The sequence below is a fragment of the Prionailurus bengalensis genome, chromosome D1 (assembly GCF_016509475.1).
Source record: "Prionailurus bengalensis isolate Pbe53 chromosome D1, Fcat_Pben_1.1_paternal_pri, whole genome shotgun sequence".
Taxonomy (NCBI): domain Eukaryota; kingdom Metazoa; phylum Chordata; class Mammalia; order Carnivora; family Felidae; genus Prionailurus; species Prionailurus bengalensis.
Genome location: NC_057346.1, coordinates 105430538 through 105443963, shown reverse-complemented (window position 1 = coordinate 105443963; position 13426 = coordinate 105430538).

The window sequence follows — 13426 nt, the reverse complement described above, 5'->3', positions numbered from 1 at the left end:
GCTGAGGGGTTATGAGAGGGCCTGGGAAGCTGTCCAGGGGTGCTCAGGGGACTCAGAAGGCAGAGCAGAAGTCCAGGCCCTGAGCACTGCCCCTACCCGCTGAGTCACTCTGCTGACACTGGAGCGGGAGTGAGTGTCAGACTGGGCCCAGGGTGTCTTGAGTGCTGATGAAGGAGGAGGTGAGGAGGAGGAAAACCCAGACAAAGGTTTCTGGAGGATGGAAAAGTGGACTGAGAATCCCTTAATACCCGTTGCCCCTTGGCTGGTGCCCCACGGCATCCAAGATGCATCCTGGTGAGTTCACCCTGTTGAAACCCCCTCCCTAAGGGTTAGGGAGGCTTCTCCACCATCCCTTCATGTCATCAGAAATAGTTGCACTCTCGTGCGGTAATCACGTGTCAGCCTCTTACCTTCCTGGCCCTTCCATCTGTAGGCTCAGCACCCTCCTGTTCCCGGGCCATGGAAGGCCCTGCAGTGGCCCTGCCCGGCTCAGCTTCTCACTGCAGAAGCAGCTAGGACCCCTCCTCACCCAGCTCTCCTAGCCCCCGGCTCTTGGTTCCTTAAATTCTTTGCTCCAGCCTGGAGGGCAAATGGCCCGCCATTCAGAATTGAGCCCAGTGTGCATGACCAGGGTGGCTGGTGGAGACTGGACCAGGCCTGCTCCAGGCCAGTTTCTGCTCCCTGCGTCCTGAACTCCTGTCCTCAGCTGGAGGGGTCACTCACAAATGCCAGTTGGATCGGATCCCCACAGGCCCTGCTTAAAATACTTCAGTGGGTGGCGTCAGATCCCTACTAGGGTGGTGTGAGAAAGGGAGATGTTTTACAGACATGTTTTGAATCCACGTGGAGACCCTTCATCAACCTAGGCATCAAGTGAATTCTGGCCCAGAACCCTCCACTCCCTCCTGAGCTCAGTTTGTCAGTGTCATTATAAATGGTGCTCAGGGGCCCAGGGGAGAGGCCTGAAGTTTTCAGAGAAGCCTGATGCGGTGGTCACTGCTGGGACTCCCTTGCTTCCTACTGCAACCATCCCAGCCTCCTTGCCCTTGGGGGCGGGGAAAGGATGCTGAGGGGTTCTACCCCCTGCATCTACCCTCCGCAGAGGCCCCCAGCAGGACTGAGCCCCAGTGGTCTGCAGAGACACCCTCTTTTGGCTTTTTCCTGGTCCCTGCTTTCCCACTCCCTTATAGGTGTTGCTGGGGTCATTTTCTGTTCTTGTTTAAGGTTATTTATTTATTTGGGGGGGTGGAGAGAGAGAGAGAGAGAGAGAGAGAGAGAGAGAGAGAGAGAGAGAGAGAATGAGAATCCCAAGCAGGCTCTGCACTGTCAGCGCAGAGCCCGACGTGGGGCTCAAACCCACAAACCGTGAGACCATGCGTGAGCTGAAGCCCACAGTCAGCTGCTTAACCGACTGAGCCACCCAGGTGCCCCTGCTGGGCTCATTTTCTGAATAGACTATTTGCATGTAAGTTCTTGTCTCCGAGTCGCTGTGGAGGAACCCAGCCTAAAACACTGGGGTGAGCAATTATTGGGCCCGGCGTTCTTTCAAGGGCTTGCTCTATACAAACCTACTTAATCCTCACCCCTGTGAAGCAGGTGCTGTTGATATTACTCCATTTCCCAGAGATAAAGAAACTGAGGCACAGAGAGGGTGGGACACTTATAAAAGTCACACAGCAAATAAGTGGTGGAGGGGGATCCACACCAGCTGTCTGACCACAGAGCCACAACTCTTAAGAGTAAATCTCCATGGGGGGGTGGGGTGCCTGGGTGGCTCAGTTGATTAAGTGTCTGACTTCAGCTCAGGTCATGATCTTGTGGTTTGTGGGTTCAAGCCCCGTGTTAGGCTGTGTGCCGACAGCTCAGAGCCTGGAACCTACTTCGGATGCTGTGCCTGCCTCTCTCCCTCTGACCTTCCCCTGCTCGTGCTCTCTCTCAAAAAATGAATAAACCATTAAAAAAAAAATTTTTTTTTAAAGGAGTGAATCTCCCCATTATCTGGCTAAGGAAATCGAGGCACAGGAAGGCCAAGGTGCTTGCCTGAAGTCACACAGCTACACACTGAGGTGCTAGGATTACAGTTCCAGAGCTGGGATGCTTAGCGGCCTTGCTCGCCTCTTCTTCACGCTGATCCTGGTCCGTGCACCATGGTGCTGGGCGCCTGGTTGCCCCGCGGGCCGGCTGTGGCTCTGTGCGCCTCGCACAGTGGGCAGAGCGTGCTATATCGGCACTATTCGCCTTACTTATGTAACCCGAGATCTGCTGACTGCAGAAAACCGTGCACCCACAGAGATATGGATCGGGTGTTCTCCTCTGAGCCATCGGTCCCCAGCCAGCCACAGGTGCTGCAGTGAGAGGACTCGGCCATCTCCAGATGTCAGGACCCGTATCTGTACGGTCCTCTGCTCGGCATCGAGATCAGAGGTGGCCAGGGAACGGGTCCTGTGGTCACCAGCAGCACTAACCGGGCAGTCCCCAAGTGCCAGGCCTCTCCTGGGTGCTTACTCGGTCCCGTGGGATGTCGGTGCAAGCGGGTGACTGCTGGGACCAGACGAGCACTTGCCAAATGAGGGAACAAAGGGAGAAGCTCACGGCCGCCCTGCGGGGGGGTGGGCTGGGACCGGACACCTGAGCCAGGTGGGAGGTGAAGGCCCGGGTTTCCTGACAGGGAAATCCAAGGCTGGGAGGGGTTGTGATTTGGCAGAGGGTGACACTTGGGGAGAGTGACACGGAGGGAAGGATAGGACTGGAGCTTGGGGCTTCCTGATGCCACACCCACACTCTTACTGTCCCATCGCTGAGCCAGGAGTGGAGGCAGGGGGAGCTGAGGACGTGGAAGGGGTTCCTTAGTCGGGGGAGGTGGGTGGGCGGCTGGCCGTGGGACGTGGCCCACTGTGGCTGGAGTGAGGACAGGTGGAGGTGTTGCGGGGCTGGGCCGCCCTTCCACTCAGAGGTCTGTCATGCATTTGAAGGCAGCTTTCCTGTAGTTCCCCAGGGTTGTCTTCTTCCGGGCCAAATGTCTCCCTCTCCTCCAGCTGTCCTCAGACAACACAGTAAACCTCCGGGAGAGACAGCAGTGCTCTACAACCTTCCAGAATGTGGTGTCCAGTGCTCCCGCAGGCCCCCAGGGTTGACTACCCCATGGAGAGCTGAGTGCATTTGTCGCCTCCCTGTCTCACGACTCCCATCAGGGTGGCTGGGTCCCCATCCTCTTCCTGATGGCCAGCGATCAACGGAGACCCTCAGTCTCGTTCCAGCTGCCATCCCCTGGATCCTGGATGTGAGGCGTTGGCTCTCCTGGACAGGTGCGGGCTTTGTCACTTGGCCTGGCTGCATTTGGCTTTGACCTGCTGGAGATCCAGCTCTCCCCCTCCTTCAGTGTCTGCTCCCTTCCCCCTTTGCGTGTGTGAACTGCTGCTTCTAGAAACCTTGAATCAGACCCTACTGAGAACGTGCGACAGGACAAGGGTTATGGTGTCAGTTCTTATCAGGGGTGCTTATCTCAGACGCTCATCTCCTGTGTGTTCCCAGAAGCTCGCACTGACTCTCAGGGCCTCAGGAGGAGCAGGGCAGAGACCTCAGCAGAGGGGCCGGGGAAGAGGGTGTTGGTGGGGGTTGGGGGGAGTAGCACCTGGGGCCCTTGGTGTGAGGCCTCCCAGCTGTCCCACGGGGCATTGCTGGGGGACAGAGAAGCTGACTGGATGGGGAAGGGGCCACTCTGCAAAGTTCTTGGGTACCTTCAAAGCTTATCTCCTCATCCCCCACGGCAGCTGCAGGTTCTGCTAAAACAGGAAGGGGCAGACCTGCCCCCCCCCGCCCCCCCAGAAGACAAGACCTCCTCCCTGCGCCAGCCACCACAGCATGTCCCCCTGTCTCCAGGCAGGTCCAAGAAGGGGTGGGGGTGGGCTGGGGAATGAACACCTGTGCCAGGTGGGAGGGAGAGTCCCCGGGGAGGGGGCCACGGCAGCTCGTACCCCACCTTGAGCTCTCCCCGGCAAGCATTGCAAACAGCAAACAAATGTCGGGGAGCGTCGGAACCCTAGGGAGGTGTTGAAATCCAGTCTGGGCCCTGGCCCCAGAAATTGTGATTCGGTTGGTCTGGAGTAGGCCAGAGAGGCCGCATTTCTCTAAGCTCAGTGGTGCAGGAAGAGCTTTCCTGCTTCACTTTCCCAGACGGGGTGGGGCCAGGCTCACCACCACCTTGTCATTTAGTGATCCACCAAATATTTATTGAGTGTTTGCTCTGTGGCCGGAGCTCTGCGTATAGCAGCGAGCAGGGCAGTTGTGGCCTCTCCCGGGAGGGCGCTGCATTGTCTTGGGGGCGCAGATATTCAACCCGCGAATCTTGAAACTTTCCTCGGAGGAAGGCGGAGCGGGAATCATTTTCCCTAGTGTCCAGGTGAGGAAATAGCATCGCGGAGAGGTCACGTGACCTGCCGGCCCACGCGCAAATGGAAGGTGGCAGAACCTGAACTCAGGACGTGTTAAGTCGAAATCTGGCTGCCCGGCCCTGGCCAGGAGCCATCTCTGCTCCTGAAGGTTGTGTCTAGGAGGCAGGGCTACAGGCCTTGGACACGCATCAGCGGGTTGACAGCTGGGGGCTTCACCCTTGTGTGGGGATGGAGAACTTGGCGGAGAGATGTTCCCATGTCCCCACCCACGACGCTCAGTTCCGAGATCTGCCTGACTGCAGAGTTTCACAGTGAGTCACCTCCCCTCCCTTCCTCCCCGATCGCTAATTCTTCTCCTTTCATTTCCCCTAACGTTTTATTTGTCTTTCTAGGCTCTGGCCTTTCCTTGGCGGGATATCTGCTCCAGGGAGGGATGCCTCCCCCAACCAAGATGGCAGTCCTCATCTCCATGGCAACCCCTGGACACCTGGCCTTGGTGACCAAGGAGCAAAGTATGAGGCTCCCTTCCTGAAGCACAGACCAGCGAGGTGGTCCCTGTGTGAAGGTGGGGTCTGCAGGCCCCGTGGCCAGGAAATCTCAGTTCTCCCCACCTCTGCACCCTCCAGCTGTGCGCTGCGACCAGCCCCGAATCAGACTGAGCTGGCTCACTCAGTGTCAGATTAGTGAGATGAGGTGTCCCCCGAGCCAACGGTCTTGCTTCTTTGTTCTTCTCACGCGCCTTCCAGAACCTCAGACTCCCCAGGTGCAAGATGGTCCTGACGCCCCCGCTGGATCCGCCAGGCTCGTTCTGGATCTCCCACCCCAAGGCTTGTTCTGCGGAACAGCCGTTGTAGAAACAAACAGGTCTGTTTGTTTACAGACGTTCGCAGGTTTTAAAAGCGTATCGTTTACGGTGAATTTTCAGGACATAAAGATTGTAGCAGTTTACGAGAAGGTATTTTATTGCAGTGGATGGAAAATACACAAAACCATACCAATGTCCCTGGAAGTTTATTTTTTTTTTAAACATTTTATGTTTTTATTTGAGAGAGAGAGGAAGCATGGGTGGGGGAGGGGTAGAGAGAGAGGGAGAGAATTCCAAGCAGGCTCTGTGCCGACAGATGTAGGGCTCGACCCCACCGACTGAGACTGTGATGTGAGCCGAAATCAAGAGTTGGATGCTTAACCGACTGAGCCACCCAGGCGCCCCTGGAAATTCAGATGACCGAGATTCTGTCAGAGTGGTTACCAAGCATGGAGGGTGTGGCAACAGCCCCCTCGGGAAGTTGCTCCCACCACCCGGGTTTTTAGAGAGGGAACTTGTCCAGGAACAGGCAGCTGGCAAAAGGCACAGAGAGGATTTGAACGCAGTGCTCTGCCCCCAAAGCGTGTGCGCCTTCACCCGCACCTCCCTGCCCTTGTGTTTTAGCCATTGGACCTACATCAAGAATAAGCCCCGGGGGGCGCCTGGGTGGCGCAGTCGGTTAAGCGTCTGACTTCAGCCAGGTCACGGTCTCGCGGTCCGGGAGTTCGAGCCCCACGTCAGGCTCTGGGCTGATGGCTCAGAGCCTGGAGCCTGTTTCCGATTCTGTGTCTCCCTCTCTCTCTGCCCCTCCCCCGTTCATGCTCTGTCTCTCTCTGTCCCAAAAATAAATAAACGTTGAAAAAAAAAAAAAAAGAATAAGCCCAGAGGCAGACATTTTAGGTCATTAAGAAATTGCACACCTTGCATAGAGAGCAGGCTCTGTTACTTTCAGTTCAAAATAAAATATCACACAATGCTCAGATATTATCACTCTCTGCCGGAGTGGTTTTAGCCCTCTACCTGCGAGATGGCTCTGGGCAGATTCGGGTACCCTGCTTTTTTTTTTTTTTTTTTTTTTCCTTTTGAGATTAGAGACAGAAGGGGTGGGAGACCGCATTTTCTAAAGTTGGCAGCGACAGTATCTGCTATCCACGTCCTCTTCTTCCAGTGTGACCTCGACACCCCTTCCCTTGAGTAGCGGGGCCTTCGTCTCTCCTACATCCAAACCCAGAAGGACCTTTGTGATTGCTTTGGCCAAAAGAGTATGGTGTGTGACTTCTTTTTTTTTTTTAATTTTTTTTTTTTTTGAGACAGAGAGAGACAGAGCTTGAATGGGGGAGGGGCAGAGAGAGAGGGAGACACAGAATCGGAAGCAGGCTCCAGGCTCTGAGCCATCAGCACAGAGCCCGATGCGGGGCTCGATCTCACAGACTGTGAGATCATGACGTGAGCTGAAGTCAGACGCTCAACCGACTGAGCCACCCAGGTGCCCCTGGTGTGTGACTTCTGAGGCCAGATCGTAAGAATGTCATGCACGTCTGCCTGGCTCTCGTGGCACGCTCACTCTGGGAACTCAGCTGCCATGTTGTAAGGAAGCCCCAATCGTCCTATGCGCCAACCACACGGAGAGGCCGGTGAAGGTGTTCCAGCTGACAACCGCATCGTCTGCCAGGCATGAGCCAAGATGCTTCCAGATAATCCTAGCCCCCACCTGTCCGGTGACTCCCGATTTTGCATCTTTCCAGCAGAGGTCCCCGAAATCATGGAGCAGAGGCCACTCTCCCCGCTATGCCAGGTTCTGCACCACAGGACCTATGAGCATAATCAAATGGATGTTTTACATCACTGGGTTTTGGGGTTGTTTGTTACGAAGCAATGGTAACTGCAACAGAAAGTATTTGCTTACAATCAGGTGTCTACCTCAAGGGGGAACGTCTTGCACCCTCTCTTGGAGCAGATGTGATTGGCAGGGATGGTGCCTAATCAGCCTGATGACTTTATTGGAAGCAGATTGGGTGGGCAAGCTTTCCTTGTTCTTTAGTTACAATAAATTAATATGTATTACACGCTTACTTGTTTATTATTTCCCACCGGCTAGCATGTTGGTGCCCTATGGATGGGATTTTTTTTCCTATCGTGTTTGTTACTGTATTCCCAGAGTCCAGACTAATACCTGGCACTTAGTAGTTCCCCAATAATTATTGAATGAATGAGTCGATAAAGATGACACATCAAGCCGGCACAATTTTGGATGATGGTTTCTCAAGAGAGATTTCTTAACTTTACCTGGGATACTTGTTATGATAATGTACCATTATTTTCTGGACAACGGCCAGCTCACACTGTGGTGGGGATTTCTTGAGAACCATAGTGGAGAATAGAATAGAGAATGATGAGAATCGGGAACATTTAAAATAATTAAGGGTTGGAGCGCCTGGGTGGCTCAGTCAGTTAAGCGCCAGACTTTGGCTCAGGTCATGATCTCCCAGTTCGTGGGTTCGAGTCCCGTGTCGGGCTCTGTGCTGACAGCTCAGAGCCTGGAGCCTGCTTCAGATTCTGTCTTGCTCTCTCTCTGCCCTTTCCCCACTCGTGCTCTCTCTCTTTCAAAAATAAATAAACATTTAAAAAACTAAAATAAATAAATAAATAAAAGAATTAAGAGTGGATAGTTAAGAGTCCCAACCTTTTCTCAAAATTAAAAAAAAAATTGTTAAATGTATGATGAGTGGTAGGGGGTCTTTAGGTGCATACGAAAGGGGTTTGTTCAAGGACTTTGTTCCTGGACACTCTCTAGAGGGATTTAGAATCAGTCAACACATAAGAGATCGATTCCAGCAAACTGTCTTTGCTGCCTGGCATGTTCTGGATGTCACGGGTGCACAAACCAGTGAAAGACGGGGACGCTGTCCTCTAGCTGAGACCAGCTGAAGCCTGTGAGGCAGCCAACCCAAGTAGGCAAGTTAGGCCCAGGGGCAAAACCGATCAGGTTTCACCAGCTGAGGTTCCTGAGGATGAGGGGCTATCAGGGAGGACTTCTTGGAGGAGGCAGGTCCAGGCGGGCAGCTTCCCCAGGCACTGACTCAGAGGAACACTGAAACCTCATAGGGATTTACCAGAAATCTGCTGCCTGTTGACTCAGGTTTCCACCTGTAGGTCCTCATGGAGCTGGTGGAAAGGAAATCCGTGTCCCTTTCGCCAAAATACTCTTAAACAGATAAGTAAGTACATAAGTGGATAATACCCTTAAATAGAAAGCTTTCTCCTCCCTAGCACTGGCACATGTCAGTGGGGGTAGGGGGGTATTTTTTGATGTGCATCGCAAATTACTGTGTCCACTGGCCTGTCCAGCCATGAGACCAGCCCGCTGGCAGCCCCCGGGGGTTGGGGCGGGCATTGCCAGGCAGCCCAGATTCCGAAACCAATTAATGCACAGCAAAGAGGTGTTTACCAAGATCGCATCCGCGAGACTTTAAATGTCTCCACAAAAGTTTTTGGTTGCAAAGAAACTACAGACAGAATAACTAGGGGCGCCTGGGTGGTGCAGTCGGTTAAGCGTCCGACTTCAGCCAGGTCACGATCTCGCGGTCTGTGAGTTTGAGCCCCGCGTCAGGCTCTGGGCTGATGGCTCAGAGCCTGGAGCCTGTTTCCGATTCTGTGTCTCCCTCTCTCTCTGCCCCTCCCCCGTTCATGCTCTGTCTCTCTCTGTCCCAAAAATAAAAATAAACGTTGAAAAAACATTAAAAAAAAAAGAATAACTATAGAGAGTAAACCATGAACACCTGCAGACAAGTGGAGACTATTTTTGTATTTGAAAAACAATTCTTAATGTTTATTTTTGAGAGAGAGAGAGAGAGATGGAGAGAGAGAGCGCAAGCAGGGGAGGGGCAGAGAGGGAAGGAGACACAGAATCTGCAGCAGGCTCCAGGCTCTGAGCTGTCAGCACAGAGCCCAACGCAGGGCTCGAACCCACAAACCGCAAGATCATGACCTGAGCCGAAGCTGGACGCTTAACCCAGTGAGCCACCCAGGCGACCCCTGGAGACTCTATGTAGAAAGAGACATGTTTGCTCCCCCGGAAAGTCACTCTGCCGTTGGCAACTGAGTGATACGCTCCATCCAGCTTTGTGTTACATGCGGGAGAGGAGAACCAGGGAAGACAATTCCAAATAAACCGGAGTTCTGGTCGGTGCATACAACTCCATTTGGACCATGAAGAAAGAGCGTTACAATTTTTATCTATGGGAAAATGATTTTTTCCCACCCCAAGTTAACGTTGCACAAATATTGGAAGATTATTAATTTGAAGGGTACCAAGTATTTCTGATCTGCACGGCAGGCAGGACTATTGAGAGAGAGCAGGGGAGGGGCAGAGAGAGAGAGAGAGAGAGAGAATCCCAAGCAGGCTCTGCACAGTGTGGAGCCTGATGTGGGGCTCGAACCCACAAACTGTGAGATCACGACCTGAGCCGAAATCAAGAGTTGGATGCTCGACCGACTGAGCCACCCAGGCACCCCAAATAAATATCTTTCTGAGTGCAGCCTTGAGCAGAGCCGATCCACTGGGACAGCTGCCTCAGTGACTGCCCACGTTCGGTACCTGATTCCACACCACCTCCTGGTGGCCTGTCATCATAGGTCTCTGGGGCTGAGGGTTGAGAGCAACTTTCTCAGGAGCTCCTGTGCCCTGATAATTTATCACCCAGATGGGAGCCTTGGTCTGGGTGGCATATCACGAAGACAGGTGTAACTAGACCTGTACTAAGGACACATGGGCGCTCTACCTTGCTCGTCCCAGGTACTGGCATGTGCATTCTGCAACCTGCTGTCACCTCTGATGGAGGTGGGCACCAGGAAGCGGCACGCGTCTGAATGTCTATCAGCAGGTCGACAGTACCTTCTCTGCCAGGGTGAGGCCTCTGGTTCACGCCGGTTCGCCACCGGTCTCGGGTCCTCTGGAATCAGCGACACCCGGAGCGTTAGCGCAGCTGGCTGCTGAGTCCGACCGTCTCAGCCGTGGGCAACCAGGCTGTGTGATGGGGGGAGCAGTTGCTGTGTGATGGGGGGAGCACCAGCCTCCGTTTCCTCTGGTGTGAAATGGGGTGCAGGTTGGCACCCATGTCCCATAGTGGGAGGAGGGACTGAGGTACGCGTGTAGAGACCAGGGGTAGGGCCCTGGCGCCCGGTCGTTGCTGGTGAGTGACGCCCGCTAACCTTATGGAAGCCATCATTGGCATCACTGGACCTGTCAGAGTCCCTGACATCAGACACACGCTCTTTCCCTCGCACTGTTTTCAGACGTAAACCAGGTGAGCCGAACAAACCTGGGTCTGTTTTCTGGAAGGATCGGGGGTGTGAATATTTGGGGCAAGGGGTAGCCTCCACCTCTCCCACGTTACCCTCTGATTTGACTGTGCGATCTCCTGTGGGTCCTCAGCACGTGTTCCTCTCCTTCTGAAGGACCCCCGTTTCGCTTTGCCCGGCCAGTTTCCCTTCCTTCCCCAGATGCCAGCTTTAGCATAGTTTCCTCTGTACTCCTGTTCCACTCTGGAGTCCCCCGAGGGCCGGGAATGGCTTTCCTGGCGGTCTGAGCTAGATGTCGAGATGTGTGGCGGGGAGACCACTCTGCCTGGCCCTTTCCTGCCTCCCTAAGCACCTGCATTGGGGTCTGGCCCAGAGCGGGTGCACATGCATTTTGTCCACGAGAATTTGCCCCACAAGGATTCTTCCCCAGCAAATCTGTCAGAGAGCACAGAGTATACCTCCCGAGACTTCTATCGGCTTCTTCCGTGGAGACTGGGGTTTCACCATAGAGGGTGGGTTGCCTTGGCCTGGGGTAAGTGGGGGTTGTGATGATTAATTTTGTGTGTCAGTTGGGCTGGGCCACCGTGCCCAGATATTTGGTCAAACACTTTTCTGGATGTTTCTTTGGAGGTGGTTTTTTGGGGAGGGGGGAGAGATTAACATTTAATCAGTGGACTTTGAGTAAAGCAAATTGTCCTCCATGATGTGGTGGGCCTTGTCCAATCGGTTGCAGGCCTGAACAGAACAAAGACTGATTTGCCTCTGGCTAGAAGGCACAGATGGGAGCTGCAACTCTTTCTGAATCTCCAGCCTGCTGGTCTACCCCATCAGAGTTTTAGACTCACCAAACTTCCATAATCACATGAAATTGGTAAAGATGTTGTTGAAGAAGAAATCTCGGGAGGGACTTTCTCCTCCTCCACCTGCCATCTATCTACAACGCTTTCCTTCCTTGGGGTGGGGGGTGGGGATAATGAAACAATTTATACTTTTTTTTTTATAAGCGTGTTTACATTCAGGGCTTGCTACCTGTATTCTTGTCTTTACTGAGCATTTTTCTGAGAGTTGCCTGATTTCCTTGGGTGGGAATGGATGGAAGTATCATAACTTCTCCACTCATGTTCACGAAAATATTTTCCTTTCATGGCTTCTCATTTAGCATCGGGGTCTTGGGAAACAAAATCGGGTCGCCACATGAGGAACGGACAGATAATCCTGCCTGCTTGTCTACCCACCCGTGTGGACATGAGATGCCCGGGGTCCCCAGACTTGCACACACAGGTAAGCTATGCAACTTTAGGCACTGCGTCCAGACGGATGTGATCCCAGCTGAGTGCCAACCTTTTATTGATGACAAAGAAGCCACATGGGGGGATGTTTCCAAGACACCACGAGCAGCTCTGTCTCCATGACGGTGCGTGTGTGTGTGTGTGTGTGTGTGTGCAACTGGGGGACTGATCTATGAAGCTGGGAGTTCCAAACCCCCAGAGACAGGAATGGAGAGACCACAGAGCCTCAGAGAGGCCGGGTGCCAGAGAAGAGTCCTCGCAGGCCATATTGAGCTCAGCTCCCAGGAACAGCAGGTGCTTTGTGCTCACGCAGCGGCTGGGGGCTCCTGCCCCTGGTGAGGTGGGCTTTCAGGAGGCGCTGCTATAGCCATGGGCATGGCCTGGGTCCAGGTGCTAGAGTCGGCAGAGGAAGGAAGAGCCAGGCTAGTTGCCTTTAGCTCGTCCTGAAGCCCCCGCAATCCCATGATCCCTTAAGATCCTTTTGTGTCTGCTCCCCTGTGACCCAGGCCTCCCCGCTTGCCGGCCAGGCAGCACTTGCGTGACCCCCAGACCATGGGCTCGGGGCTGAGTTCCTCTTATAGCCCCGGTATCCCCTGGAAAGAAGGTTGCCCACGAGTTCTATCTGGGTTCCGGAGCTGGCTGTGACCTCAGCCAGGTTACGTCAACTCCCTGAGCCTCACTTTCTTCTGTGACATGGTACAGAATCCCTTTCCTGCTCCCTGGAAGGCCGGTCGTGAGGGGCCAGGGCAACGAGCTTATCACCAGCCTCTACAGGGCAGGCTCAGCTTCAGGCACCAGCCAGGACCCGGAGGTGTCACCCCTCTGCCCTTTCTTCCCGTCGCATCTGCTGCCCCAATCTGTCTGGCCTTGCCACACGCTGTCGCCCCTCTACCTACCCCTGTCAGTTTTACAGTGGCCCTGGCCTTTAAGCTCCTATAGACATCTTCTTCCCCAGCCCTCTTCTCCGTTCTCAGGGACTCCCCAGAGCAGCATCCCCGAGCATGGAGCCAGAGGGGCTCACCCTGGCCGCTGCACAGGAGCCCCCCAGTGTAGACCAGTGGGGCTCACCCTGGCCACTGCACATTGGGTGTAGGGGAGAGGCTTCTGTCCCCTCCTACCACCCCAATGTTCTTGTTGTCCCTTCTCCCTTCTGCACCCCTGCTCGGGTCCTGAGAGTCAGTCCAGCAGATCTGACCGGGAGGGCACGCACTGGGTACTGGGCTGAAGATTGGTACGGGGACGGGGAAAGGAAGACAAGCTTCCAAGGAGGTGGCAGTCATCAGCCATCCGTTGAACACCTGCTAATCCCTTTATCAGGTCGGTAATATTATTAGCCCCATTTCACAGAGGGTGAAACTGAGGTTCAGAAAAACATAGCCACACAGTGGGGGAGCTAAAGCCATCCAGTTCCAAATTCCACAAGATCAGCCACTCAGACAGACTTCTCACAGCAAAAAGTATAGAGAGGTCAAGTAAGAAAATACACAGGAGAGCGTCTAGGATTATTTGGCGTTGGAGCACAGGAGAGCTGGGGGGCGGGTGGGAGGTGAGGAGGTAGAGATGGGAAGAGATGCCTGGCCGTGAAAGGGGAGAGAGGGAGGACCATGGTCTCAGCACTCAGGAAGACGGGAGGCGGGAGC